Source organism: Panthera uncia, chromosome D2 (genome assembly GCF_023721935.1).
Source record: "Panthera uncia isolate 11264 chromosome D2, Puncia_PCG_1.0, whole genome shotgun sequence".
Classification (NCBI taxonomy): Eukaryota; Metazoa; Chordata; class Mammalia; order Carnivora; family Felidae; genus Panthera; species Panthera uncia.
In genome coordinates this window covers 84,753,747-84,760,015 of record NC_064818.1, presented here as the reverse complement: position 1 = coordinate 84,760,015, position 6,269 = coordinate 84,753,747, and positions in this window count along the sequence as shown.

Genomic DNA, 6,269 nt, shown 5'->3' with positions numbered 1-6,269 from the left:
CCCCCCCCCCCCCAGCTCTGCTGGGCGAGTCCTCACTAAGGGGACCCTCCGGCCCACACATTCCCAGCTCCCGGCTTACACCTTCCCCTACCTGAACCACCGCCCCCCCCCCCCCCCCCCCCCCCCCCGCCAGCTGTGCCTGCGGTGGACCCTTCCTCCAGCACCTCCCTGGGCTCAGGCCCCCTCTCCCCTCATCCGGAGCTTGGTGGTGCTTCTCCCCTCCCCGCGGCCGTCGGGGTCCCCCCTCTCCCCGGCATCTCGAGCCAATGACGAATGTGTCACCCTAACCTCAGCTTCCTCACTCTGGGGTTGCAGGCCCTGTCCCTGCGCTGATTCGGGGACCTACGTCCCCGGGTCTGCTGCCCCTCTGCCGTCCTCCGCCGCCTGCCTCCGAGGCTCGCGATCAGATGCGAAGTGGCCTTGGCTCTGACCGCTGACCTCGCCACTGAATCCCGCACCTGCTCGCCTCGGAGACGGGGCTCCCCGCGCGGAGTCCAGTCTATCACTCCAAAGTCCTGGCAGTCCCGCCCCCAACTCGCGTCCAAAGTCCCCATCCCCCTGACCGGACATTCCTGGCCTCAGCCCCCCGCCTGGGGTCCGGGTCCACGGTGTCCCGCCGCCCAGACGCCTCCGCCCCGCCCCGCGCCGCAAGGACCAACCCGGACGTGCGGCCGACGGAGGCCGGCCCCGCCCAAGACCCCCTTCTCCACGCCATTAGGAAGTGGGGAGGAAGGGGCGGGTGCGGGGGGACGCCGGCTAGTCCATTGCGGCCGCAACGCTGCCCTTCCGGGCCCCAGACTCACTCCAGCGCCGCGTGGCCACCCCAGCCTCTCGGGGAAACCAGAGCCACACCGCGCGGCCCGCCCGCCACGCCCCCACGTCGGATCACCCACGGGGCGGCTCCTCCCCTTCCCTCTCCACCCCCCCCCCCCCTTTTGCCCCCCCCCCCCCCGACTTCCCTCGACGGCCCCCTGCCCTTCAGACGCCCCTTCGGCCGGCCTCCCTTCCCGTGGGAGCTCCCTGACTTCCCTGTTTGTGCTTCGGGCGGAAAGAACCAAGGTGTGAGCGTGGGGCACTCAGCTGGGTAATAGTCTGGGAAGAGAGCAGAGTGGGTGGGGTGTGGGATTCCCAGGCTGCAGGTGTGATGAGGCAGAGGCCCCCTCCCCCTCCCTTCCCCTGCCCACCTCGGTGGAGAAGCGAGTTAGTGTCAGGGCCAAAGGACTCCCGACCTTCCAGCTCTGTTTACAAAGGCAGGTGGGAGGGGGACGCGGGAGTTCGGAGAACCGCAGGGTTGATACACGTAATTATCTGGTAGAAGATATAACCAGAAAACCAGGCGGGGTTAATCAGGTTCCATTGCATCAAAAGGAAGTGAGACCTACTGTTGATCTCTTTAAGGATCTGACGTTTTTGGGGAGGCCGGAAGGGCCCTTGAAGGACTATGTCAGAGCCGAGGGCTCAGAGAATAAGGGAAGGAATGGAGTGTCCGCTGGGTGTCCTGAAGGTGAAAGAAATTAGACTCACTGTATAGGCAGGAAAACCCGCTGGAAGGAACAGTGGCTTGTCGCATGTGGGTAAATGGCCAATGCTTGCACCCCAAGCAGACTCCCCACCTACTGGTGCTGGGCTGCATCTGGGTGTGAGGCCTGGGAAGAAGACCAGGACCGTCAGACTCAGGTCCGTGCCTGGGACCCAGCAGGGCTTGGGTCTGGGCCAGGTGAGGAAGGGAGTCTCACGCTGGCAGAGCCACGGGTAAAGCGGAAGAACAAAAAACATGTTAGGATTTCTCTGGATTCAGATAGCAAATGACAGTTCTGGGAGGCACTAGCACACGGATGTGAATAGTGAGCTGCCTTGCTGGGCATCATGGGAAACAAGGTGAGGGCTGGCAGGGGAGACTTCTGGAACATTGGACTCACTGTTGGATTCGAATGCACTTGTTTGATAGATTTGACAAGTGTCTGGGGGAGCTTGGCTGCCGCAACAGGGCACCACAGACTGGGGGCTTAAAAGGACATTTCTTCCTCTGGCAGCTGGAGGTCCAAGATCAGGGTGTGGTGCGGTGGGGTTCTGGTGAGGGCACCTCCTGGCAAGCCGATGGCCACTCCCTTGCTGTCCTGTCTCAGAAAGCACCAATCCCAACGACGAGGCGCCGTCCTCAGGACTGAGTCCTGTCCCAAAGGCCCCGTCTCCTGACACCATCACATTGGGGGTTAGAATTTCAACATACACATTCTGGGGACACAAACATCCAGTCCATAATACAGAACAATATGGCTTCTAACAGAACAATTTAGCAGCAGAACCGGTGTGGAAGGTTAAGTAGCAGCCAGTAATATGGTCAAGGTGGTCAGCCTCCAGGGTGCAAAACCAGAGGAAGAAATCACAGACACTGAACCTGGAAAGAAAGGGGGAATTAGGCCTCTGGTAAGACTGAAGGAATATAGGAGTTTATCTTATCTCATTATAAATCATATGAAGGATAAGCCAATTTACCAAAATCTTAGATATGTGTTCTTTGCGAAAAAAATGATAGGTCAAGATCACTCAGCCCTGTTTGCTTTGACTTGGAAAAAGATGCAGGTTTCAGAGCCCCAGCAGAGTCCAAAAGCAGCAGGTTTGAGAATGTTCCAAAGATCAATGTAATTAGGGAAACAAGCGTGGAAGAGACAAGAATCTGGACAGACGGACAATGACAGTCAAGAAGATGACAATTTCTTATTTAAAAAAAAAATTTTCATTTATTCTTTTTAATTTACATCCAAGTTAGTTCACATATAGCGCAACAATGATTTCAGGGGTGGATTCCTTACTGCCCCTTCCCCATTTAGCCCATCCCCCCTCCCACACACCCACCAGCAACCCTCTGTTTGTTCTCCATGTTTAAGAGTCTCTTGTGTTTTGTCCCCCTCCCTGTTTTTATATTATTTTTGCTTCCCTTCCCTTACGTCCACCTGTTTTTTATCTTAAAGCCCTCATATGAGTGAAGTCATATCATATTTGTTTTTCTCTAATTTTGCTCAGCATAATATCTAGTTCCATCCACGTAGTTGCAAATGGCAAGATTTCATTCCTTTTGATCACCGAGTAATACTCCGCTGTATATATATGCCACGTCTTCTTTATCCATTCATCCATCGATGGACATTTGGGCTCTTTCCATACTTTGGCTATTGTGGATAGCGCTGCTATAAACATTGGGGTGCATGTGCCCGAGAAGACAGGAATTTCAAACATGAAGTTACAAAGGAAGTTTACCTCTGTTAAATTTTTTTATTTTTATTCATTGATTGATTTTGAAAGAAAGCACGAGTCAGGGAGGGGCAGAGAGAAGACAGAATCCCAAGCAAGCTCCAAGCTCAGCTCAGCCCGACTCGGGGTTCAGTCCCAGCTACCATGAGATCATGACCTGAGCCGAAATCAAGAGTAGGACACTTAACCGACTGAGCCACCCAGGCGCCCCAAGTTTGTTTTTTTTAACTGTTAATTTTTAAAAAATGTTTATTTTGAGAGAGAGCGCAGGGGAGGGGCAGAGAGCCAGAGGGAGGGAAAGAACCCCAAGCAGGCTCCCCCAGTGTGGGATTCCCATCTCAGGAACTGTGAGATCGTGATCTGAGCCGAAATCAAGAGTCGGGCACTTAACTGACTGAGCCACCCAGGTGCCCCAACCTCTGTTAAGTTTTGAGGCACAACTGGACATCAGAGAGAGTGCAGGTACCAGAGCTAATTACAGATAAGGAGTGTCGAGCTATTCGGGAGTAAAAAAGCAGCCCCGCACATTGATAGGGTTATTTGCCTACTTGTAGAAAAATGCATTTAACATTGAGGTGTTCTCTTGTAACCAACAGATTGATCACCAGATAAAGGTTACTTCACAAGGCCCTGGACAGCACTGGTCTTTGACGGATCAGCAAGATGTGAAAACACTCCTTCTGGTTCCAGCCCCAGAATGCAAAGGTGCTGGGCTGGGCTGGGTGGGCGGCCCCGAAGCTGGGCGGAGAGGACCCTCAGCCACAGAGCTTCTTCGGCTGAACTGAGGAAGGGCACAGGCGATGCGCACAATCCCTGGCACGACGGGGAGCTCCACACTAGGCGGGTGGGTCGCCCAGGCAAGGAAGCAGTTGGGCACGACAGTCACTCTGGCACCTGCCAGAATGCGTGCTGTAAGAATGGTCGTTGAAGGTGCACACTGCACAGCCACTCGGGTGGCTGCTATAAAAAAAAGTCTCTGCGTCAGCGAGGATGCAGAGAAACTGGAACCCTTGTACACGGTTGGCGGGAATGTGAAACAGTGCAGCCATGTGGACAACAGTATGGAGATTCCTCAACAAACTAAAAACAGAGGGGCACCTCATTGGCTCAGGCGGTTGAGCATCCGGCTTCGGCTCAGGTCACGATTTCGTGGGTTTGAGCCCCGCATGGGGTGAGCTTGAGCCCCGAGTCAGCACGGAGCCTGTGTGGGATTCTCTCTCTGCCCCTCCCCTGCTCATGCTCTCTCTCTCTCAGTAACAAAGAAAAAAAAAATTAAAATTAAAAAAGAAATGAAAGGTATGAACCTGCTGTCCAGGGGCTCCTAGGGAGAGGGCACTAATCTGAGGAGTAGTCCTAGGAGACCCTGCCCTGTGCTCATGGTCAGGCCCAGGGAAGGATTGCTAATGGCCAGTGAAAGCATCGCCACTGTGGCGTGTCTGTCCCGGTGCCCAGAACCAAGCATAAGACATGCACATCACAGAACAGGGTGCGGACACGCCTCACCTCACTGACCCACAATATAGCCCCGGACGAAGGGGAGGGACAGCGAGAAGGGATTTGGGAATCTTTGGGGCATCCACAACAGCAGGTTTAAGGAACAGAGAACCCGGCCAAGCAGCTGGGTTGAGCCAAGGAAACATGAACAGCCCAAACTCCCTCCTCAGGCTGGAAGACACGGAAGATGGGCAGAGAAGGTACGTTCAGGTTCCTTACTCCAGCATGAGGGGCCTGAGGAGGCCATGGGATACACCCCATTTGTAAGGTGGGCAGTAAGGCAGATGGGTTTTCCGAGGTGCCTTCAAGCCTCTCAAACTCGATGACCTCCACAGATTTCTTTCAGCCACAAAATAGCCTTCCTCCAGGGCAGAGGGTCCCCGGGCATCACCCCCACCCCGGGAGGCTGACATATTTGCCCCAGCCTGTGGTTCTGACCTTCCAGTGGGAAGTGGCCTGTGGGGTGGGGGCGGGGGGGGGGTAGGTCTGCAAGCTGGAATCACCCCATAGCAGGTTTTTGGCAGCCTAGACACTCTCAGGGATCATAGCATAGACAGCATCGTGAAGCAGAAGAAAGTGTGTCTTAAGGGAGGTGACGCTTTGAGTCACTTTTATGGTTTTGGTCTCACAGAGGCCCCAGGACCTGCCATAAATATACAGCCACGGGTGGGCTCAACTTCTGGGGTCTGGGAGACCACTCCTGCTCCCATTTGGGGATCTCTGCAGGCCAAGGGTCCAACTGGGGTCTCTTCTCCAAAGATTCCTGAAAAGGGCTTGGGGGAGGGGCTTTACCCCCCACCCCCACCCCAAGCCCCAGGTACTGCTGGAACCTTGGAACACAGGGCCAGCAAGAACAACTATTTAGCTTTGTGGCCTCGGGGCAATCACTTGTCCCTGAAAAGAACCCCTACTTGGTGGAACTGTATTGTTATGCTGGCCAGTTGCCTCGGGCTACTTCCTTATCTCCCCAGGGCAGGAGCACCTCCCGGCCCACCCAGTTCTCATTCGTTGGATCCACCGAAAGAGGGTGGGGCTCAGTTACTATTTGGAAAATGCTCCCAGGGCAGTTTTGGTCAAGTCTTCTCAAATCTGCAGGACGTGGTCCTCGGCCAAAGTCTCAGAGCCTGGGTTACCCACAGTAGTCACTTCCCCGGGGACAAAAGGAGCCCCTCTCCTGGTATGCATTGGCTGTCCTGTTGCCAGCTGCCTCTAAGGAGTCCTGCTTTCCAGAGCCCAGCCGGAAGGTTTAGGCCTGACTGGGGTCAGGGTGGGGCTCTGAGCACACCCTACCGGCAGCTCTGGTCAGGCTGGGGGAGCGTGCCCACAGTGGAGGAGACCCTCTAATGCCCCAATGGCTCAGGCAGAGTCCGGTCACTGCTATTTTCCCTGGGGGTCCAATCTCCCCCCTGGTCCCGCTCAGTTGGGCTCCCAGGGAGGGCAGAAAATGCTCACCCACCAAGGCTGGGCTGGTGCAAAGTTCTGGCGGGCAGGGTCTGGGAGGCTCCGGGGAAAGCCAGTGTTAC